The 25,615-nt window shown below is 36.8% G+C and overlaps 1 pseudogene; it reads left to right on the forward strand.

Moving 5' to 3' along the window:
• LOC133046622 (large ribosomal subunit protein eL8-like) overlaps positions 1-23,608 on the forward strand; it is a 94,564-nt pseudogene extending 70,956 nt beyond the window's left edge.
• Positions 23,609-25,615: the final 2,007 nt, after the last annotated feature.

A 25,615-nucleotide genomic window follows, 5' to 3' on the forward strand; every position in this document is an offset into this window, starting at 1 on the left:
GCATAAAAAGTGTTAATTTATGTTGATAGTAAGTACCCTTATAGCGGTGTGATGAAAATGGCACTTTACCTGTGTTTTCTTCTTTTCCAAACACATAGCCCTACTATAAACATGAGAAAAATATCACTAAATCCCAATACTGTACCTGAGCAATCCTCCTAGAAGCCATCCAGATCAGAAAAAAATAAGGACAGTTTAAGAAATTGTCACAGATGAAAGGAGCCTAAGGAAAAAAATCATATTCAAATGTAATGTCCTACCTTGGATGGAATCCTAGAACAGAGAAAAAGGCATTAGGTAAAAAACAAGGAATTTGGAATAAGCTGTGTATTCTAATTTCTAACAATATATCAATATAGTTCATTAACTATAATAAGTGAAGTGAAGTGAAAGTCGCTCAGTCGTGTCCGACTCTCTGCGACCCCATGGACTATATAGTCTATGGAATTCTGCAGGCTGGAATACTGGAGTGGGTAGCCTTTCCCTTCTCCAGGGGATCTTCCCAACCCAGGGATCGAACCCAGGTCTCACGCATTGCAGGAAGATTCTTTACCAGCTGAGCCACCAGGGAAGCCCAACAACTAAACTGTAATAAGTAGACCATAATAATGTAACATGTTAAAAATAGGAGAAACTGGGTAATATGTACAAAGAAACTTTCTGTACTGTCTTTATACATTTCTAATCTGTTCTAAAATTTTTAAAATATCAAAAATAAAACAGAAGATTTTACATGTATTATCAACTAACTCAACCTAATTTTCTTGGTGCAACAATACAACTAAAACCTGAAGCATATGTATTTTTTTTCCCATTTATTTTTATCAGTTGGAGGCTAATTACTTTACAATATTGTAGTGGTTTTTGTCATACATTGACATGAATCAGCCATGGATTTACATGTATTCCCCATCCCTATCCCCCCTCCTACCTCTCTCTCCACCCAATTCCTCTGGGTCTTCCCAGTGCACCAGGCCCGAGCACTTGTCTCATGCATCCAGCCTGGGCTGGTGATCTGTTTCATCCTTGATAATATACATGTTTCATATGTATTTTTTTTTAAAGTATACATGAAGCATTTGCCATAATAAACCATATACTAGACTTTGATATACCCTCAATTTGAAATGACAGATGCATTCTCTGGCCTCAGATAAATTATTTTATTGATTAAAAACCCAGAAAGATATCTTTAAAAATATCCAAACATTTGGAAACTTAGAAACCACTCTAGTGTATGTCTGTGTCAAATATGAAATAACAAGGCAAGTAGAATTTATTTGGTTGTGAAGATTTATGTATCTTTATTATCAAAGATACAACTTACCAAAATTTGGGGATGCAGTTAGAGAATCTGAGAGAAAAAGATATGTACCACAAAATTACTGTATTAGAAAAAAATAAGATTACAATAACTGATATTGATAGAATAAGAGCATTATCAATAGACTACGTAAACAATAGAGAATATCAATTAAACCTAGATCTTCAGAAGCACCAATAAAATTCAAAATCCTTATTTAGACTGAAACTATAGTCAGGAAAAATATATACTTAGATGTTAATGATCAATGTATTATCCTTATATATTAATTTATGAGTACTTAAAAATAAATGATAAATAATTATTTGTGATTCAAGATTAATATGTTGCCAGACTTGGGAGGGGGTCGAAGAGGACCCTCACTTGTGGGCCTTGATTCTTGGTATGGACACAAAGAAAAATCTGATGAGATTATGAGTAATCATTATGGGTAATGAGAGGTCTTACCCCTGGCAAAAACAAGTTTATTGAAGAAAGAGAAGAATGAACAGAAAGAAAACCTCTGGTAGAGGTCGATCAGGCCAAGAGAGGCACTGGCATTGAAGTGATGAGGTAAGGGGGTTTTTCAAGACAGGGCCTTTACATATTCATCTAGACAGGCGTGGACTGATAGTTTTAATTGACAGTTGAAAGTTGCATGACGACATGCTGTTTTGAGCATGGCTTTTACATAATTCAGTCTGTTGTAATCAGATATATGTATGTATAGAATATTTATGAACCCCTAATGATGCTTTTGAACTGTGGTGTTGGAGAAGACTCTTGAGAGTCCTTTGGACTGCAAGGAGATCCAACCAGTCCATCCTAAAGGAGATCAGTCCTGGGTGTTCATTGGAAGGACTGATGCTGAAGCTGAAACTCCAACACTTTGGCCACCTCATGCGAAGAGTTGACTCATTGGAAAAGACCCTGATGATGGGAGGGATTGGGGGCAAGAGGAGAAGGGGACGACAGAGGATGAGATAGCTGGATGGCATCACCGACTTGATGGATGTGAGTTTGAGTAAACTCCGAGAGTTGTTGATGGACAAGGAGGCCTGGCGTGCTCCAGTCCATGGGGTCGCAAAGAGTCGGACATGACTGAGCAACTGAACTGAACTGAACTGAACTGAACTGAGTGAACTCCCGGCTGCCTAAAGGTCACTTGAGGACATAGGCTGGCACTGGAAAAGCCCCTCTGGTTAGTTTGTATCCTCTGTGCCTAGAGTGCATGCTTAAGAGTTGGAAAAGTCTCTGGTTATTTTGTAGAATATCTGTGAGCTCCCCTGGGAGTGTCTGGGATGGGGTTTAGAGATAAGCTTGCATCCCTTTCAGCTAGATTCATGCTTAACTGCCTACCTAACAAATATATAGCTTTAAACAAATAAGTAGCTATTTTATAAATATACAAAATAAATATTTTATATACTATTTATTTATAATAATTTTTAAAAGGTTGTATATGTAAGATTAGTTTATAAAATTTAATTGCATTTTATTAAAAAGCAAACATGGAAAATAGAATCAAAAATGTAATCCTTAAGTGATCAATTTATTTCTAGTTTCAATAAAAACAAATACAAAAATAGCTGAAAGAAATGAGACAACCTTAATTAATGATGAGTTGTACAGTATTCATGCATTTGATGACTTAAGTATTGATAAGATATGTATACTGTCATAGTGATGTGTAATTTCAAAGAAATCCTACTCAAATACACTGTCCTTTTTAAATAAAAATTGAGAAACTGATTCTAAAGTTTATATGGAAATGTAATGGACCTAGAATAGTGCAGATTTATTTGGAAAAGAACAGTATTAAAGGGCAGATATTTTAAAAAGGGACACATCTTGCCTCCCTTAATCAATTGATGTAAGTTATAACTGATAATATGATATCTATGCTGAGAGCAGACATACAGATTAACGCAACAGAATAGGGAATTAGGAAATAGATGACTCCTTCATACCTGTATGTCCAATTAATGCCTGAAATGTACAAAAACAATTCAATGAGAGAAAAAAAATATTTTCAACAAACTATTCTGGAATAAGTTGTTCTATATGTGAAAAAGAAACAAAAAGAAAGAAAACTAACTTACACCTTCCAAAGAAGGGCTGTATCCTACTTGAAGAGGAGTTAACAACCATGCCCCTGTTGAAGGAGGTGACAGGATGCCTAGGTGTGTCAGTTGGTAGCCAAAATAAAAATAGTTCTGAAATAATTTGAGATCTGTGGTTTTTTGGGACTGTGAGATCTGAATATTTGTTACCATCTGACCACACCCACATGACACAAGCAATGCCAGGTGGGAATCATCCGTTGGAGAGTTGTCAAGACACAAGACTGCGTGTGTGTGTGGGCAGTCTCTCAGTTGTGTCCAACTCTTTGTGACCCCATAGACCACAGACCCCATAGAATGTCCATGGGATTTCCCAGGCAAGAATACTGCTACAGGTGGCTGTTTTCTACTCCAGGGCATCTTCCCGACCCAGGGATTGGTCCCACGTCTCTGAGTCTCCTGCAAGCAGGTGGATTCTTTGCCATTGAGCCACCTGAGAAGCCCACAAGACCATGAGAAATTATATATATATATATATACACACACGCATATATATATATATTTAATTTTAAGCCAATTGTACATGAGTAACATGACTGCTTACTCAACATAAGATGATTGAAATAGAAGAATCCTCCTCCTACAAGGGCAAAACAAGCAAAAAACAACAGAAGCAACTGCAAAGATCATGTATACAAAATTTTAAACATCCAAGAAGTAACCCATGATAAAGGAATTCAGGTGGCAACAGAGGGTTAATGACCTCAAGAACTTATGACAATAGATAATCTGAAAGAATACATATTATATAATAGAGCTAAGATAGGGGCAGTAAATCAGACTGTCCTTGTATTTTACCTTGGAGATAGTATTATATCCTAATCAAAGCTGAGACTCACATGAATTATGAACAGTAGTGGATATACTTTATAAGGGATGCAAAGTAGATGACTTGAAGTAAAATAATATTTAATAAAACAGTATAATTTATATTTAGAAGCCAGGGTATAACTGAAAGTTTTTGTGCTAATCTAATGAACTTGACTATAATAAGTACTTTCACTAGTAGTTTGTTTTATTTTATAGCAATAAACTATGCTAGAATAACAATTATATATTTAAGTATATTGCCATTAACTTGCACTAGTTTGAATTATATATTGAAGAGAACATGATAATTTGAGAATATAGACTCTATTTAGCATAATACATTGTTTCTTGAGAAATGATATTCTGCATATTAGAGAACTAGGTTATAAACAGATAATTAAATGTGAGAATTAATTTTGTTTCATGGGGCTCAATTACCTTATGCGAACAGTGTAAATCATTTAAGCTTTGTTTTTAAATATAGCATGCATATTCAAAAAGCCCATGATTATAATCTATGAATAATAAGTAGATATATTTTTAGTCATATAACCTACTATACAGAGGAGTGCTAACTTTGCTTACCTTTACAGTGAACTTTCAGTTCCAGGTCAAGCTGTAGCAAAGCATCTGCTGTGGCCATATGTTATCTCAGTAGATTGCCACCAGGTGAAATTCTTTATGAGACACATCCAATTCTAAAAACTATCACAGGAGATGCTATAATACATAAGGCTTTTCCCTGTTTGGCCTCCTGGTCCCAATGGGGGGGATAATTCCACATTTCAGCTAATATTATTTTGGTTCCTGCCATGAAGTTGGAAGATATTTCTTGCAGTATAGAATCTCCCACCAGCATCTGGAAAGTGAGCATAAGATTGAAAGTCAAAGAAAGAATTTTACTCACCACGGGAAAATATTTTTGAGGGCGAGAAAACAAACGTGTGAAGATGACAGTGTTTTCCTTTTGCTATTACTCATGCTGTGCTTAGTCACTTCTTCGTGCCCAACTCTTTGTGACCCCGTCGACTGTAGCTCACCACACACCTCTGTCCATGGGGATTCTCCAGGGAAGAATACTGGAGTTGTTGCCATGCCCTCCTCCAAGGGATCTTCCCAACCCAGGGATCCAACCCAAGTCTCCTGCAATAGAGACGGATACGTTACCATCTGAGCTTCCAAGGAAGCCCAACTGGCCTTAAGTTTCTCCCTTTCAGAGACTCCCAAACAAGGATTTGAATTTTCTGTTGTTTTGAGGCACCCATGAACCTCCTTGATTCAGTAGGGTGTTTTCAGTTCCTTAAATACTTTTTTTTTTCCATTTATTTTTATTAGTTGGAGGCTAATTGCTTTACAGTATTGTAGTGGTTTTTGTCATACATTGACATGAATCAGCCATGGATTTACATGTATTCCCCATCCCGATCCCCCCTCCCACCTCCCTCTCCACCGGATCCCTCTGGGTCTTCCCAGAAAAAATAGACACAACAAACTAAGTACAACATAAAACTAAGAATTTAAGGAACTGTTATCTAGGGTGAAACAGTTCCTTAAATTCTTAGTTTTATTTTGTGCTTAGTTTGTTGTGTCTATTTTTTTATTAACATAGATCATTTTATTTGGTTTAAAGCAGAATGAAGTCTCATTTTTTCAATAAACCAAGTATATGAAAATATATTGAGATGATATAAAGTACAGTATTAATATGTTTACCACAACTAATTTTAAAATAAATGCAAGTCTATACTTTTCATATTTTTCTGAAATATTTTTCATATTTTTAAACAGCAGTTTGGCATAGAAAAAGGATGGAGAAACTGAAGTGTGAAAAACATCAGTGTAGCTAAAAGCACTGTCTCCAAATAGAATATAGGTTAGCATTTTACCTTTAAAATGTGCGTAAAAAGCATGCATCTGGACATTAAAGGTCCATTAAATAGCTGATTTTTAAGAATTAAAGCCCTTTCTAATCAGTCACCTGAAAGAAAGTAAGTTTATAATGTTTGTATCAGATTTGGAAAAATGACCTATGGTAGACATTGTCTAAGACACCTCAAGTTTTCTGCCTCCTGATATATGTACCCAATGTAATTCCCTCCTCTTGAGTGTAATGAACCTGTGCATGTGGTGGGAGGCCTTCCTTGTAATTAGATCAGTCAGTTCACTTTAATTTAAAAGAAAGCTGAAGCATCAGAAAGATGCTCCTCTGTTGGCCTTGAGAAAGCCAACTGCCATGCTGTGGAAGCCGTGGTCCAGAAGACAGTGAGTGGCCTCTTAGAGCTGAGGACCTCCATCCTTTCAAATTATAAGGAAATTAATATTGGCAGTAGATGTTGAGTTTGGAAATGAACTTCAAGCCTAAAATTGGATTCTGTTCCCTACCAAAGCCTTGATTCCAGCCTATGGAGATACTGGGGAGTGGTCCCTACTATTTGAACTAGTTTAGTACTTCAAGGCAGGGACTGTTTTACACTAGTGGGTAGTGGGGTTCAGCTTCCACAATGTCACTTTCATGTAAATCGGGATGGAAGAGATTCATTGTCAATCTGGAGAAATGTTTCTCCAAACCAATTAAGAGCAAGGATTGGAAAGAGCCCCTATAGGTCCTTGGAACCCCTTCAGTGAGAACTGGGAAGTTGGGAAGGCTGGTTAAGTGAGCTGAAGGCACCTAAGGTGCTTAATTTGTAAACAGTCTCTTTTCCAGTGGTCTTGCTGTTTGCAAGTAATAGCACAAACTAGGAGGGTTTTGGTTTCATTTAGAAGTGTTCATTTACTGGAGTTGAAGATTAAGAATTTTGGTGTTTTTTTGTTTGTTTGTTTTTGAGGTGATTCATCTAGAGTGTGAGAGAATTGGTTTGCCATATTCACTAAATCTGGAGTGAGCATGGTTTTCTATTCTCTCCTGACAATTTTTACTTAAGGGAGTGATCCTGGTTCACTCTATTCATAAATATAAACTTAAAAGATACCTGGGTAAAATAAACATCTGGAGGAAAATCAGAATTTTCTTTAAAAGCAAGTTGAAGTTTGTATTAGTCATAAACAGGTTCACCAGATTTTTTTGTGTGTGATTGTGCGAGTGTGAATTTTGTTCCAAATAGGTTTTGAAAAACCTTAAGGAATTACTCAGTGAAGTCAATCCAGTGATTGCCCAAGCCTGATCATACAATAAATCAGTGAACAGGTCTCCCAGTTGTAATTCTAGAGACCTTTCAGGATTTTCCCAATTAATGATTTTTATCCAATGCTGGGCCACTGCTTCACTGCCAAGCATATGAACCAGCTTATACAAGTCAGAGAAGTCAGGTTGATAAGTTTCGATGACTATTAAATTCCTGAGCAAGTATGTAAGGATCTTTGGTTGCTTTAGGAAAATCTTTGACTATGGCTCACAGATAAGCTTTAGCCCAGGGAATATCAGAAATTAAGAGTTAAACTGCTGGGTCCTCAGAAGACTTAATTTTAGAGGGAGAAGTTCTTATAAATTCAAAAAAAGAAAGTAGAGAGAATTTTCAAGAAAGGAAAAGGGGGATTTTAGGGTATAGAAGAGGCATAGGTGGCATAAAAAGGAAGGAGGAAGGGATCTTCCCAACCCAGGGATTGAACCAGAGTCTCCTGCATTTCAGGTGGGCTCTTTACTGCTCAGCCACCTGGAAAGCCCTGGAATCTGGCCACTGGGAGCCAAGAGAGAGAGACAGGATGGTGGCAGAGGCTGAGCCTAAGACAAGGAAGCGAAGGAAGAGAAACCCGAGGCTTTGGGAGCCTTTTTATCTTTCTTTAATCATTTGTTTGTGCCTCCAACTAATATAAATAAATGAAAAAAAAAAAAAAGAAAAAAAAATAAATACAATGACAAAAAAAAATCTTAAAATCTTATTTTGCATAGAGGCATTTTGAGGATTCTGACAATGTTTGGAAGCCTCAAAAATATCAGTCACAATCAACATTCCAGTAAGTTCTAGAAATTTTAAGCTGTTATAGTCCAGTTAGTTTTACAGATACTAAATTTGGGGATTTCAAAAGTTCCCCATAATGACCACTGACATTCTAAATTGGTTTTGGTCACATTGGCCCATTTACTTAGAAAGGCACATGAAGAAAGACCACAGTTTTTAATATAAAATCAAACAGATCCTTGTAGATGAGGGCACCATCAAAATACTTAGATAAGTGGAATCCCATTTCTGAAAGGATTTTCTCTAGAGTAAAAGTTTTCCAATAGCTCACATAGCTTATAGCTCAAATAGTTTGACACAAACAGCTTGCAAGCTAATCCCAGCCAATTCTAAGGAAACAGCTTGGTCCCAGAAGAATCAAGCCAGAGGTTTTTCAACCAACTTCCATAGAATAATCCTAATTTCATAGAAATAGGCCAAAGTCCAGACAGCTGGCACAATTTTAGTGAAACAGTCTCTGCTTTAAAAGGAATGGGCCAAAGATATTTTTAGCCAGCTTTGGTTGGCAAAGTCTGTTGTCAGATCAGACCGAAGTACTAAACAAGTACCCGCATACAGAACAAGGCTTTAACCAAAGTCAAAACCTTTTTAAAATAGATCCCAAATCAAGCCTGGAGAGCTTCAAATGCAAAGAGAGTGTGAACTTGAGTCAAGGAGAAAGAGATGTGTGCTCAAGCTCCAGGGTCAATGAGAAAAAGAGTGATGATGAGCTTAATTGTAAGTATCATACCTATTTGCTCACCAGCACTGGAACATTTGTGGGTCTTCACTGGTGCCTGTATGGACCACCAAAATATTGACTTGAAACAGAGAGACTGCCAGATATTTCTCTAGCAAACATACATTTATTCAGGATCAGCAGAGAATTGCAAGTATCAGCAAGCCATGTGCAGGACAATGAAAGGAGACCTCTTTTCTAGAGAGGAAAAGGAAACTGGGAGGGCTGGAGTAAACAAAGAGAACATGGCTTTTTACTGACTGAGTCCTTGCCAGGAAAGAAGAGGGGTCTTTCTTCTTCTTGGGCTTTGCTATTGTTGTAGGGTATGAGAACTTCCCCTTCTGGTCTCCTGGTTGAGTCTATTTAATTGAAGTTTTTGTTTATCATTTGTTTTTTTACATTTGGGAGGCATGACATCTGTGTTTTGAGGTTGAAAATGTAGTAACTGGATCACTAACACACATGCATTATATATTATACTTTATTATTATTACATATATATAATGTGATATACATTAATTCTCTCTGGCAAGATAATAATAACAATCTTTCTAAGATATTTAAATCATCTAATACTATGTGAAAGGAAAGAAAATTGTTAGTCACTTAGTCCTGTCTAACTCTTTACCACCACAAGTTCTGTAGCTCGCCAGGTTCCTCTGTCCCCAGAATTCTCCAGGCAAAAATACTGGAGGGGGTAGTCATTTCCTTCTCCAGGGGATCTTCCTAATCTGGGGATCGAACCCAGGTCTCCTGGGTGCATTGATGGCAGATTCTTTACCATCTGAGCCACCAAGGAAACCCCTGAGAAATGAAGCCCTTCACAGTATCTAGCTATCTAGCTAGCCCTGCTCAAAATGCAACAATTCAAACTGTTAGTCATCTTATGTTTAAGAGGGAAAATATTTGTGTATGATCCAAGTCAGAAGGCAGGAGAGCACCACTTAAAAGTTTTGCTTGTAAAGCCACAGTGCATGGATTAGAAACGTCAGCTTTACCTCTTACTGCCTGGATATTTCCTAATCAAGTCATTTAATCTCTCTGTGCTTCAGAATCTAAATCTATGAAGTGGGGATATTATTGACTTCTTATGTGTTAATTCTTTGAAGGCTGCATGAATTAAAATATGTAAAAATCTTTGTTTCTCACACATAATAAATGCTTATAATTAGCTTTACTATGTCAGGATGACCCAAAGTACAGTATACAAAATTACTACAAATGTTCATTTTTTGGGTTATTTCTAGAAAAATTATACCTAATTTGAAAATAATTCTTAAAAATGGAAACTAAAAATGAAGGTTTGTGTTTCATGCATGCTGTGCCTCATTTATTTATTGCTTGGCCAGAGGTATAATTTAGTCAAGGTCTTTAAAGAAGATGGTGTTGATTTTTAATTTAAAATTAGCAGCAGATTTGCTTTGTTTGTTCTATTCAACATTGTAATTCATGTTCTTAATTCCCCTTCAAGTTACTTTATCTATGGTTTTTTTAACTACCCTAGTTGGTTTTATCATGTGGTCATATTGACAGTTTGCTTAGTAATTTATAAAATGGCCAAACTGAACTCATGAAAGGAATAATGAATACTCCATATGACATTCATTATTGTGATTTTCAATAATAGTGTAAATTGCATCCACAGTTTGTCACTAATTTCACTTTGAAATTAAACAGTTTCTCCAATGATTATTCTGTCTTTTTATTGACAATAACTGGTCTCTTACTTGAATGTCAAATAATGGTTCTATTTTATATCCATATTTTAAAATTTTTATCAAATGCAGACATCAGGTTATGAAATTGGTGATCTTTTTTATGAAAATTAGCATTGATTGAACATAATAGCAGAGAAAGTCCATATTGTCCCTGTGGGAGGCAGGATAATGCATTTCCTCACCCCTTAGGGTATCCACATCCTGATCCCAGGATCTTGTGCATATATTCTGTCACATGACAACAGGTAACTAAAGTTGCTTGTGGAAATAAATTTGTTGAGCAGCTGACATTAATGTAAGATTATTCTATATTATTGGGATGGACCCAATGTTACTGCCAAAAAGTAGAATCGAAATGCAAAATGGAAAGTTAGAATAATGCAGTCTGAGAAGGATTTAGTCTTCGCTTTGTTTTTTTTTGTTATTGTCGTTTTCTGTTTTTTGTTTTTTTTTGTTTTTTTTATTAGTTGGAGGCTAATTACTTCACAACATTTGAGTGGGTTTTGTCATACATTGATATGAATCAGCCATGGATTTACACGTATTCCCCATCCCGATCCCTGCTCCCACCTCCCTCCCCACCCGATTCCTCTGGGTCTTCCCAGTGCACCAGGCCCGAGCACTTGTCTCATGCATCCCACCTGGGCTGGTGATCTGTTGCACCATAGATAGTATACATGCTGTTCTTTTGAAATATCCCACCCTCATATTCTCCCACAGAGTTCAAAAGTCTGTTCTGTATTTCTGTGTCTCTTTTTCTGTTTTGCATATAGGGTTGTCGTTACCATCTTTCTAAATTCCATATATATGTGTTAGTATGCTGTAATGTTCTTTATCTTTCTGGCTTACTTCACTCTGTATAAGGGGCCCCAGCTTCATCCATCTCATTAGGACTGGTTCAAATGAATTCTTTTTAATGGCTGAGTAATATTCCATGGTGTATATGTACCACAGCTTCCTTATCCATTCATCTGCTGATGGGCATCTAGGTTGCTTCCATGTCCTGGCTATTATAAACAGTGCTGCGATGAACATTGGGGTGCACGTGTCTCTTTCAGATCTGGTTTCCTCAGTGTGTATGCCCAGAAGTGGGATTGCTGGGTCATATGGCAGTTCTATTTCCAGGTTTTTAAGAAATCTCCACACTGTTTTCCATAGCGGCTGTACTAGTTTGCATTCCCACCAACAGTGTAAGAGGGTTCCCTTTTCTCCACACCCTCTCCAGCATTTATTGCTTGTAGACTTTTGGATAGCAGCCATCCTGACTGGCGTGTAATGGTACCTCATTGTGGTTTTGATTTGCATTTCTCTAATAATGAGTGATGTTGAGCATCTTTTCATGTGTTTGTTAGCCATCTGTATGTCTTCTTTGGAGAAATGTCTGTTTAGTTCTTTGCCCCATTTTTTGATTGGGTCATTTATTTTTCTGGAATTGAGCTGCAGGAGTTGCTTGTATATTTTTGAGATTAATCCTTTGTCTGTTTCTTCATTTGCTATTATTTTCTCCCAATCTGAGGGATAAATCCACGAACCTATGGACACCTTATCTTTGACAAAGGAGGCAAGGATATACAATGGAAAAAAGACAACCTCTTTAACAAGTGGTGCTGGGAAAACTGGTCAACCACTTGTAAAAGAATGAAACTAGAACACTTTCTAACACCATACACAAAAATAAACTCAAAATGGATTAAAGATCTAAATGTAAGACCAGAAACTATAAAACTCCTAGAGGAGAACATAGGCAAAACACTCTCCGACATAAATCACAGCAAGATCCTCTATGACCCACCTCCCAGAATATTGGAAATAAAAGCAAAACTAAACAAATGGGACCTAATGAAACTTAAAAGATTTTGCACTACAAAGGAAACTATAAGTAAGGTGAAAAGACAGCCCTCAGATTAGTCTTCGCTTTGAATTTGGAAAAAGGTGGTCTTGATCCAAGGCTTAAAGGAAGCCTCAAGAAGCTAGAAGTGAAAAAGAAACAAATGCTCCCCTAGACTTTCTAGAAAAGAACTCAGTCCTGCCAAGCCCTTGAAGTTGCCAAGGGAAGCCTGTGTCAGACAGGCTTCTACAGAGCTGTAAAATATCAAATGTCTTAAGTCACTCTTTGCAGTGTTTGTTATAACATCAGTAGAAAGCCAGTGTGGTGCCCGTCTTCTGAGGGGGGGCTCTCCTGCTGTCTCCAAGGCCGAGCAGACTGGGTGTGAACCGAGCACCTAGGACCACCGACAACACCTAAACTTCAGACAGTGCATTTGGCAGAAGAGGAATAGTTCCTGAGCGTCTGTGAAAGAAATGATACAAGTGTGACAACTAGTCTACAGACATGAATGCATACAGCCATTGATGCCAATTTTATAAAATCCCAAGCCACTTCCTTTGCAGAAAAAAAAAACAAAGTTAGCTTAACATACCATGTGAATCTATTTTATATACTTTGATAGTTTTCACAGTAATTTTACATTTTAACCCAAATTGTGATAAATATAAAATTTTCTATTTTCTGCTTTACAGCTTAGAGTCGCCAGATCCATTGTTTGAAATGCTATATATGTATATATAGATACAGATTTACATATTTAAATTATATATATATATATGGTTATACATATAATTCAGCCTTTTGAAGAAAGGAGGAAAATGGAGGCAACATATGGGCTTAGTTTTTAGAAATATATGCCTGTATTCACGTATGTGTTTGCCCTACTGAATTGAAATGTGCCTTTTCCTTCCATCCTCTCATAAGAACATTCTTGCTTTGCTTGCTAGCATTTGAAGAGGAATGAAATAATTAGTTCATAAGGTATGAAGGAATAGAAAACTCCTTCCTAAAGTTGTCATGTCATCTTTCTGGCCACCTGGCCCATGTTCTGACACAAAAGAGACCAGTTTAGTTTATTATTTAAAGCTGAATACACCAATTCTTCGAGAGAAGGCTAAGAAACTAAAGGAAGTACTTCACTGCAGACAAGAAATTACTGTGACCATGACGCTATGTTTCATTAACCATGAATTATTTTCATTTCAAGTGTCTTTTTATATCAGAGCAACAGGTTATGTTGAACATGAAACCCCAAAGAGAAACTGTGATATATTTAAGGATTGCTACTTTGCATTATTGTGAGCTATTTGGTTTCTTTCCAGAATGACAATATGGTACATATTAGAAACAATGACCTAAAATATAGCACACATTTTTTTTTAAAGGTTTACTTTCAATTAAAAAAAAAAATACTTTTTCATCTATCAGATAAAGCACTGACTTATGAGTAATTATTTTAATTTTTTTCTTTTACCTCTCTTCCCTCCCTTAAAGAAGCACTGTTAACCAACCTCATGATGGATTATTGCTCCCTGATGCACTAAAATGTGGCATATAACATGCAATTGATAAAATTCTTACAAAATGGGGATGATATTAGTAAGAATCAACACATACAGTTCTTACCAGGTGAAGGCACTGTTTTACACATTGTTTAGGTACCGAGTCACTAAGTTGTCACAAACAATAGGAATACTACACTTGCATTTTATGCAAGACAGGTGAAGTAAGTTATCAGAGTCATGTAGTGGATCTGGTAAGCATAATAATCTTGCTAACAAAGAAATTTTCTTTTTTGTGCTTTTATCCACAGCTTAGATTGACATTAGTTTGGCTTTTTGGTTGCAAATAACAGAATAAATTCAAGAAAGAAGAGACACATATATATATATATACTAGCATCATAGCATCTCATGGAACACAAGTGTTGTTTTTATTCTTCTGTTATTAAGTCATATCTGAATCTTTGTGACTTCATGAACTATAGACCACCAGACTCCTCTATCCTCCACTATCTCCTGGAGGCTGCTCAAATTCATGTCCATTGAGTCAGTGATATTATCTAAGCATCTCATCCTCTGTCACCCTTTTCTCGTTTTGCCTTCAATCTTTCCCATAATCAAAGTCTTTTCCAGTGAGTTGGCTCCTCCCATCAGGTGGCTGAAGTACTGGAGCTTCAGCTTCAGCATCAGCTCTTCCAATGAATATTCAGGATTGATTTCCTTTAGTATTGAGGGTTTGATCTCTCTGTCCAAGGGACTGGCAAGAGTCTTCTCCAGCATCGCGGTTTGAGAGCATCAGTTCTTCGACTCTCAGCCTTCTTTAGGATGGAACTCTCACATCCATACATGACTACTGGAAAAACCATAGCTTTTACTATATAGACCTTTGTTGGCAAAGTGATGTGTCTACTTTTTAATACACTGTCTAGGTTTGTCATAGCTTTCCTTCCAAGGAGCAAGCACCCTTACAAACATAGGAGGTCTTAATAAAGATATTGGAGCCATGCAGTAATAAGCACTTAGAATCACATTTCCACCTTTCACTTCTTATATTTTTCTTCTGCTGCTTTAGTCTTTCTTCTTTCTAGATTAATATTTTCTGTTCCCTTATCTTCAAGGTCAATAGAAGCTAGCCACCACATAACTCTCATGATCAATGGCTCTTCATTTCATGTCCAGTCCATAATAGGTTTGTCTTAATTATACATTCTTATGCTGAGAAATTAGATTAGCCAAATTTAGCTTAGGTGTCCATATTGTCATGTCAAAACAGATGATGACTGCACCTGCAGTACCTTGAATATAAGAAGTAGAGGAGAGGAAGTTGAGTAGAAACTATCATTTTAGTAACTGGAATCTTCCAATGTAAACTAATGCTTTTTTAGTATTTTAATGTGCTAATGTATACATTGTGGATTATTAATTCAAACTCATGCAATACTACCAATGAGAGGCTGATGATCTCTTTCTATGCAAATTATATGAATAGACAAAAGTACATGAAAACTAGAACAGGAAGCTCTTCTTTGAATTCCATTCCAGCAAACACATGCAAAGGTTGTCTACAGAGAAGCTCAATAGTATAACTATTTATATGATTATATTAAATTGATTAATACTTGATTGATGTATACTTTTGTAATGGATTTTGAGATAAATATTGCTAAGTGTGAACAACCAATTCATTTAAATACCGTGATTCTTTAGTCTCTATTATTTGGTTATATGAAAGTTCTTGATTTCTTAAAAAAAAAATTCCAGTATTACATATATATGATAAAAACAATCAGATATAATCTGAATTTGTGATATTTATGATATAAACTCAGACATAATCTGAATTTATTATCAGACCATTTATGGTACCTACTTCTACACAAGTATTACAAGTATATGAACTGTGTCTTCCTGACAAGATATCATTGGGTGCTTACTATGAAAGAACTAAATTCTGCTGAACAATAAATGTTATGGATTTGGGGGTTTTACACCACACTATAGAAGACTTTCAGTGGTCAAAAATAGTACTAAGCTTATGGGGCTTAGTACTCTGTGGGGCTGTCTTTAGTCACTATGTCATGTCTGACTCTGCAAGTCCAGGTACTGTAGCCCACCAGGATCCTATATCCATGGGATTTCCCAAGTAAGAATGCTGAAGTGGATTGCCATTCCCTTCTGCAAGGAATATTCTTGGCCCAGGGATCGAACCCACAGTTCCTGCTTGGGAGGCATTTCCTGCTTGGCTGGTAGATTCTTTACCACTGAGCCTCCTGGAAAAACCCCTCTCCGTGGGGTGGAGAGATTAGTTAGATTTCCATACCAGCAGGAGATAAGACCATTGTCATGGGGTGGGTCCCGTGTCAGTAGCACACCCTTGATCCCACCAGAAGGAAAAGAAGGTTCTGAGGGAAAGCATGATTGATTTAGGCCCCAGATTTCCACAGTCACATCTCTCTCTGCCTCTTTCTCTTTCTGTGTTACTCTCACACACACATTCTCACTCACTGACCATGAATGAGAATCTGTGGGAGCAAAAAAGTCACAAAAAATTTAGACTTTCATGGACTTGAATGCTGACATTTTAAGAAATAAATAACAATTGATTATATGATGAAAAAAACTAGAATTATTAAAGTGAGCCAGCAACAAGTAAATAATGGGGAAAAACAGAAAGAACTATATGGAGTACATTATTTAAAAAAAATAAATAAGTGAAATGAAACAATATATTGTTTCAATGTAAACATGTGATAAAGTATAAAAAGGCCAAGGATGATAAGTTTAAAATCCAGGATGTTATTACCTCTTTTCTGGGAAAAGGACCATTAGGGATTTGAAATCCTGAATGAGGGAAGTGTTGGATGGAGAGTGACAGAATTCCTTAGAGAAAGGTTGCAGTTCTTAAATTGCCAGTAGGTTCTCAAGTACTCTGTTATGCTTCAAAGTTTATATGCACGCTGCACATATTTTGTATATATATCTATTTGTTGTTGTTGTTCAGTCACTCAGTTGTGTCTGACTTTTTACGACTCCATGAACTGCAGCAAGCCAGCCTTCCCTGCCCTTCATCATCTCCAGGAGTTGGCTCAAAGTCATGTCCATTGAGTTGAGGATGCCATCCAACCATTTCATCCTCTGTCGTCCCCTTCTCCTCCTGCCCTATATCTTTCCCAGCATCAAGGTCTTTTCCAATGAGTCAGCTCCTTGCTTCAAGTGGCCAAAGTACTGGAGCTTCAGCTTCAGCCTCAGTCCCTCCAATGAGTAGTCAAGGTTGATTTCCTTTAGGATTTGCTGGTTTGATCTCCTTGCAGTCCAAGGGACTCTCAAGTCATTTTATATACATTTTATACACACACACACACACATATATATAATATTTTAAAATAATGGATAAAACTTCCAAAAGGAATTATATAAACTAATATAAAATTAAGCAATGTTTTATAAAATAACTTTAAACTTTGTACTTTAGATTACATGGTAACACAAGGTCTAAATTTATATTTCCCAGGGAGCCATATATCCTGATGTCCTGAAAATTTCTCTTCTTTCTCCGTCTTCCACTTCTTCTCCTCTCTGTCCTCCTCCTTTTTGGTGGTAACCCTGAGAAAAGTTTGTGTCTGCACTTACTTCAATTTTAAGTTTAAACAATAAGTATATTCTGCAGTATTTCAGTGGTTACCTTAGAGAGATATGGTTACCTACAACTGTGATGGCAACAATCAGACTTAATTCCATAAATGGATTTATTTTATGATTTGTGAGTCACAAATTATTTTACTTTTTAATGGTTTCAGGTTAATGAGAAAAGAATGGAGGTTGAGGGAAAAAAGAAATATTCCTCCTAAGCCAAGGCCATGGGACCTCGTGGTATATATACTTACTTTAGAGTAGTTTGACTAGTAAAACCAAAATTGATTCCAGAATGGAATCATCACATACCTGAAATGAAAGTAAGTATACAGAACTCAAAATATCTTTAATTGTGTGACAAAACTCTTTTTGTATTTTAAGAAGTGATTTAGTTTCAGCAAAATATTATCTGCTGCATTGCAGTTATTATCTAATTCCTCAGTATTTAGTGTAATAAATTTAATTAGTAATTTTTAGTGTTGTAATTGTATAAATGATGTAATAGTTCCTTGCTAGTTTCATGTTCGAGTATATTTAGTTAACTTCATGACTACATAATTTGTCATCACTGAAACACAGCTTTTTTAAATTAAAACTATGACTAGTTTAATATGGTTGAGATCACCAGATTAAACCTGCAAAAGCTCAGTTAATTTTTAAGACTGGTATTTTACTGTTGACTTGAATTCTCATTTGAAAGTCCAAGGGACTCATAATTAATAGAGTAAAAATGCAAAGCTCAAACCCAACTATAACATACTGAAAGCAAATTAAACCAATAATATTAGGTAGTAGGCAAGAAGGAAAACATGTTCATCTTCCTACATTGAACATCATGTAACATCACCTTTAAGAGACTTTTCTATGAAAATTTGGAAGATATGTGAACTTCTTATTGGAAAGATATTATAATTAGTTCTTTAAAATATGACTTTGATATTCCTACACAGCATTCCAGTTCACTGCATTTAGCGTGTTACATTCAAGATATTAATGTTTATTTTTATGACCTGATGAATGAATGAACAAAGGAACAAATAAGTGAACAGATTCTTCAGGAATCTATTTTATATCTTCAGCATCACTCTCTTTCAACAGAAGATGTATTCCAGGATCCTAAGTGTCAGAAACTGATTGTTTTTTTCTGGTCTATGGCCTGATTCTTTCACGCTTCCTTTAATCTTCTGGTGTTTTCTTTCTCAAATGCTTCTTATAAGTGCATCTGGATATAATGAGGATCCAAGATACCTTCTGAAGCTAGTGTCATTTCATTATTGTATGATAAAGGTTTTTTAAGTAGAACAGCTTAAGTTTGACTAATGTGCAATAGATAGTGACATTCCAAAGATGAATCAGCATTTGAAGAATCTACAAAGAAAATTTAAAATAATTAAAACATGTTGATCTTAGTGTCTTGAATCTTCTCACCTCAAGTATATAAGAAATGACAGGGATCTACAGAAAGTTTAATACACTACGCCTGCATCTGGGAGGCAGGGTGGACTACGATCTGACTCTCACTGTGGGACTCTTGCAAGAGAAAAAGGACTTAATAACTCTTTGGCTAGTGATGCTATTTTAGGGTCGACCTACATACACTCGCTGGATGAGTCCCAACAATGGATGAATGCCTGTAGAGTTCTCTCTTATCGGATGTGAACTGAGCGGAGAGCAAGTCATCCTGTCCAAGAGCGCCACCTGGAGTCATGGAGGGAACAAAGCGGCAAGGAACTGAAGGTGCACATTCCCAGCTCAGGGCAGAGTGGCAAAGGGCCATGGAGAACTGACGTCAGGGGAGAGAGAGCTGGACTGCAGCGAGTGTCAGAAGTCAGAAAAGAAACTCTTGCAAGATATCCAGGACCTTAGAGCTGAATGGTGGTTAAAGAACTGTTTTTATCTAGAAAAGAGGGCAGGGAAAGAATTGTCTATGAGAGGTTTCAGTAAACAAATAGAAGTCAACTCCCCATTTTTAATCTTAAAGGCATCTGACCTGAAATAGGCTGGTGTTAATATAATTAAGTCATAAAAATATGCTATTAAATAAAGATTCTGAGTGGTGATGGATATCTTGGCCTCAACATTATGATTACTGAATTGTGTGTGTGAAAAACAGTGTGAAGTATCCCTAGAACAAGTTTTATCTGAGTGGGCAGGAAAATCCTGACAGTTACCACACTGAGTATATTTTAAAGGAGCAGTGGGTGATAAAAGGAAATTTGCATTTTGGATATGGCAAAAGGAGTTGTTCAACCTCCAGTTTACATAAGAAAATGTAAAACTCTCCTTAAAAAGCAAATTCAGTTCTCTAATACTGTCAAAGTAAGTGGCTGTGTTCTTTGACAAGGTTACATTTGGTTTTATTTTTATTTCCTCTATTTCTTTTGGATTTATTATCCAAATCCTGTGTCTTGACCAAAGCTGGGAGTGAGGGGCAAATATCACTATCCCACAAAAATTCTGTTTCTAAGAATACATATGAAATCTCAACAAACTTTTGTTATATCACAACTTAACTTTTAAACATTTTAACAGTTAAGTTGAAAACTTAATATTATAGCAAAGAACAACAATTTCCTCACTGTCACCTGCCAGATTCTCGTTGGAGGTGGTGTAATGCACTTTTGAAGTAGTATTTAGTGCTCATTTTCAGCTAAGGTAAGGGAGAAGTAAGAGTGTATGTGTGCTTCTTTATTATCTCCTTAATGATGAGTGTCTGAAATTGTCTTCTCTTTAATTTAAGGATTTGGAGATATCTTTCATGGTGAAATGCAGTTTCATTTAAGCAATCTGACAAGTCAAAACTTTATACATCGCTTGCAGAGGAAGCCTGCTGAATACATTTCCAAACGGATCTGCTGCTGTAACTTTCAGATGTTTGTTTTAAATTTCTTCTATATTTTTTCAATTTGCTGTTTTACAGAATCACCCAAGCACTTAGCCAATTAGTACTTCATGCTTCATTTTTATCACGAAAACAAAATCATCTGGATTTTCATCTACATTTCTGCTTTCTTTGCATACCCACTGAATTTAGCATCTTTCCTACAAAAGATATAGCAGAAGACCTTACAATAAGTCTCATGAAATAAATTCACATATTTTGAAGATATATCAATATCATATTTTATCAGCAGCTATCAACAGTTGGACAACTTCTTGTGTTATATGTCGGCATCAGTTGTTAATGAGCTCTGCTATGTTGGTATTGCTATTTACAAAATAGCATATTTAAGATTTCTATTCTCAAGCAGTCTTTTCACACTGAAATAACAGTTATTACATTTATGTAAATATAACAATATACTTACACATTTTTTTCCATGTCATTAGATTTATTTAGGGCTAAAAAAGAATGAGGAATATAGACTGGTTACCAGTTAGCTTACAAACAGTATTTTTATTTTGTTGCAATATAATCATTTTATGAATACATAACCGCAGCATGTAAGCAAAACAACATATTATATGCTTTTGATACTTGGAATTATCTTTATAATATTTATCCAATTGTTGTGACAGTAAGCTAATTTTCCATTTTATAAATATTTTTTCAATCCTATTGCCAAGTTGTTAGTTGAGTAACATCCTGAAATACTGCATCAAGCAAGTGATCAGAAACTCAGTTAAGTTAATCATAAATCTATGACACTTTCTACATAAAAAAGCTCTTATCTTGTGTGTTATAAATAGCACAGTTTATTCCATAAGTTGGGTAAGAATTTGTATATCACTGTAGTAATATGAAAAAAAAATTCTGAAAGTACAAGGGAACAAAGAACAAATGATATATTGGTGATAGAAAACTTTTGAGGGCAGGGATATTTTAATCTGGTCAAAAAGAATAAGAGTTTTCCAGACTAAAAACTATACATTGATTTGGCCTCTGCCCTTCATCTCTCTAGCCCTCCTTTTTCTTTCTTTTTATAAACTGTACCATTGGTTTGAGTTTTTTGAAGTTTTCAGATAACCATGAATAGCTAGAGATTATTCCTTCATGATAGTAGCGTGTGTTATGAATATTAGGCCCAGTGTCTCAAAAAGAACATTGAGTATTCTCATTTCTTTTCATGGACTGTTAAAGAACCGATTGTTTAAAATTTTACTAAACATTATTTATATTGTACAATAAAAGTGATAGTCTCTGGTGACTGTCAAATTGTGCCCAAATCCTGGCTCGTTACATATTAATTATGTGATTATATGTTATTTTCCTCCTGTTAGCAGTGGAAAATCATGGCATTTACTTGATAAGAGTTGTGAAGGTAGCCCTGGTCCTTGCTGTCATGAACAATCAGGAAGCCAAGAAGGTGGTAAACCACCTGTTTGAGGAAAGACTGAAGATTTCTGTCTCTGGAAAGGACATCCAGCTTAAAAAAGCACTCTACTGATTTGTGAAATGGCCAAGATGCACTGAGGTGGTGTAAAGAAGACATACAGGTGGCTAACAAACACATGAAAAGATGCTCAACATCACTCATTATTAGAGAAATGCAAATCAAAACCACAATGAGGTACCATTACACGCCAGTCAGGATGGCTGCTATCCAAAAGTCTACAAGCAATAAATGCTGGAGAGGGTGTGGAGAAAAGGGAACCCTCTTACACTGTTGGTGGGAATGCAAACTAGTACAGCCGCTATGGAAAACAGTGTGGAGATTTCTTAAAAACCTGGAAATAGAACTGCCATATGACCCAGCAATCCCACTTCTGGGCATACACACTGAGGAAACCAGATCTGAAAGAGACACGTGCACCCCAATGTTCATCGCAGCACTGTTTATAATAGCCAGGACATGGAAGCAACCTAGATGCCCATCAGCAGATGAATGGATAAGGAAGCTGTGGTACATATACACCATGGAATATTACTCAGCCGTTAAAAAGAATTCATTTGAACCAGTCCTAATGAGATGGATGAAGCTGGAGCCCCTTATACAGAGTGAAGTAAGCCAGAAAGATAAAGAACATTACAGCATACTAACACATATATATGGAATTTAGAAAGATGGTAACGACAACCCTATATGCAAAACAGAAAAAGAGACACAGAAATACAGAACAGACTTTTGAACTCTGTGGGAGAATATGAGGGTGGGATATTTCAAAAGAACAGCATGTATACTATCTATGGTGCAACAGATCACCAGCCCAGGTGGGATGCATGAGACAAGTGCTCGGGCCTGGTGCACTGGGAAGACCCAGAGGAATCGGGTGGAGAGGGAGGTGGGAGGGGGGATCGGGATGGGGAATACATGTAAATCCATGGCTGATTCATATCAATGTGTGACAAAACCCACTGGGAAAAAAAATAATAATAATAAAAATAAATTAAAAAAAAAAAAAAAAGCAAAAAAAAAAAAAGGCTATCCTCTGTAAGCAGTTGAAAGTGCCTCCTGCAATGAACCAGTTCATCCATTTAACCAGGCCTTGGACAACTGAACAGCTACACGGCTGCTTAAGCTGGCCATCAAGTACAGACCAGAGACAAAGCAAGAGATTGTTAGCTGCACTTGAGAAAAAAGCTGTGGGCAAAGGGGATGTCCCAACTAAGAGGCCATGTGTCCTTCAAGCGGGGGTTCAGACTGTCCCCACCTTGGTAGAGAACAAGAAAGCTCAACTGGTAGTCATTGCACAAAGGTGGACCCTGTTGGGCTGGTTGTCTTCCTCTCTGCCTGTGTCTTAAAGTGGGGGTTTCCTACTGCATTATCAAGGTGAAGCCTAGGCTGGGGCATATAGTCCACAGCAAGATTTATACCAGCATCACCTTCACACAAGGTAATTCAGAAGACAAAGGGGTTCTGGCTAAGCAGCTGGAAGCTACAATATCAGGACCAATTACACTGACAGATAGGAGAGGTTCCCCATCACTAGGGGGGCACTGTCCTGGGTCTGAAATTGGTGGCTTCCTTCCCAAGCTGGAAAAGGCAAAGGACAAAGAACTGGCAACCAAACTGGGCCACGTGTATACTATTGAGTTTTCTGTACTTAAATATAAGTTCTCCTTCAGCCAGTGTTGACTGAGGGAAAAAAAAAAAAAGTAGCATAGTGTATATCCATTAAAATGTATGGCTTACAGCATGTTAAAATAAGCCATTGATTTCTGACTTTTTGGTATGTACTATCTTTGATAGTCAGTTCGCAGGTTCTTCACTTTAGATCAAGAATTATACCCTTCTCCCTATTATCTTTTTCACATAGTCTTTACAAAAGCTAACACTGTGCTTTTCAATATCATTTCAAGAAAGTACTTATTTCTCAACAGTCATTCAGTATAAAGAGATGCAATAGACTCTTGTGTCTAAATCCTGTCTGCATTAAAAAAAAAAAAAAATACTAGAAGCTAATGTTTCCTTTCAATAAAACCAATGCCACATTGTTTTTGGACAGTACCATTAAAAGGTCTCTATCAGCATCTTTACCAAAGGTGCATCCCTGTCCTTGTATTTGTGCTTCAAATACTTTGCTGATTGTGCGTTCACTCAGATAGTATTTTCAGTCCCATTTATAGTAGATCTTTGTCCTTTATACTAAGGTGTAAATCTATTTTGCCCCTAAAAGTAAAACATCTGGGAAATGTTAATCCCAGACACTCCTTGGCACTGTTCTCTTTCATACTTCCTTTGCATCATGCCTTTAGAAAAGGGAAAACTTGAATATGCGTGTTATATGCATGTATATGGGCTTGCCTGGTGTCTCAGTAAAGAATCTGCCTGCAGTGTAGGAGACCCGGGTTCAGGGGTCCGGAAGATCCCCTGGAGAAGGTAACAGCAACCCACTCCAGTATTCTTGCCTGGAGAATCCCATGAACAGAGGAGCCTGGTGGGCTATAGTCGATGGGGTCACAGAGTTGGACCCAACTGAGGGACTAGGCACAGCACCTACATGTATCAGTGTAGATAAATTAAATCTACAGGTTTCAAGAAATTTATGTTTAATGAGAAGAGACAAAAATATATCCAACATGTTGGTACCATTACCTGTCACTCTGTAGACTGGTGATAAATGCTACGGGGCTATAGGAAGCAGAGAGGACAATAAGTAGTGATGAGAGTTGCTATTGTTGATTAGAGCTGATAAAGCAACCCTCTCAGATGAAGTGGCTTTTAAACAAAACCTTAATGAAAGGGAAGGAGAGAGCTATGTGAATGTTTGAGGTGCCAGCATTCCCGGTAGAGAGAGGAAAGAGCACATGCAAAGCCCTGAGATAGGAGCATGTTTAGGAAAGTGTTCAGAAAATACAAGGAGAATAATACAACTGGAACTGAGTAACTATGAAGATGATGGCAGGTTAAGATGTAATGTCAGCCACGTGGAGAGGCATGAGGCAGTGCTTCTTGGGTGTATTGAATTGAGCACTTCCACTTTTGACAAATGTGTGTGTGTTTATGCATATATAGAATACATATTGTTGTTGTTTAGCTGTGAAGTAGCATCCAATTCTTTGAAACCCCATGGATAGGCTCCTCTGTCCATGCCTTTTCCGAGGCAAGAATACTGGAGTGGGTTGCCATTTTGTCTCCAGGGGATCTTTCCAGCCCAGGAATCGAACCCAGGCCTCCTGCATTGGCAGACAGATTCTTTACTGTCTGAGGCACCAGGAAGCCACATACATATTTATAATAGGGAATTGAAATATGACGCCCCAAAATATGCCTGTTATTTTGAGCTGAAGGCATTTGAAGTTCAACCAATAGGAAAGAAGTCTTCCCAGAGCTTCCCTTATCTGATTAAACTCTTGAGTTATGATGACTGCCATATACATCCCCTCTCCTGGGAAGTTTCAAGACCATGGTAAACAGAAAAAGTTGGCACTGAAATGGACTGGTACAAATACTGCTCCATTAGTTTCCCCCATATGTTTGCCTTCCCACAGTTTATCACCTTGGAAGCCTGAAGTTTTCCTTTTGTCTTGTCTCTTCTCTACATATTTATTATTAACATTCTAGATAAACTAAATTTCTAACCATTCCTTTGAGTTACTCATCACTGAGTTTCTCCTGCATGTATGCACACTGTATAGGATA

Source organism: Dama dama, chromosome 25, assembly GCF_033118175.1.
Source record: "Dama dama isolate Ldn47 chromosome 25, ASM3311817v1, whole genome shotgun sequence".
Classification (NCBI taxonomy): domain Eukaryota; kingdom Metazoa; phylum Chordata; class Mammalia; order Artiodactyla; family Cervidae; genus Dama; species Dama dama.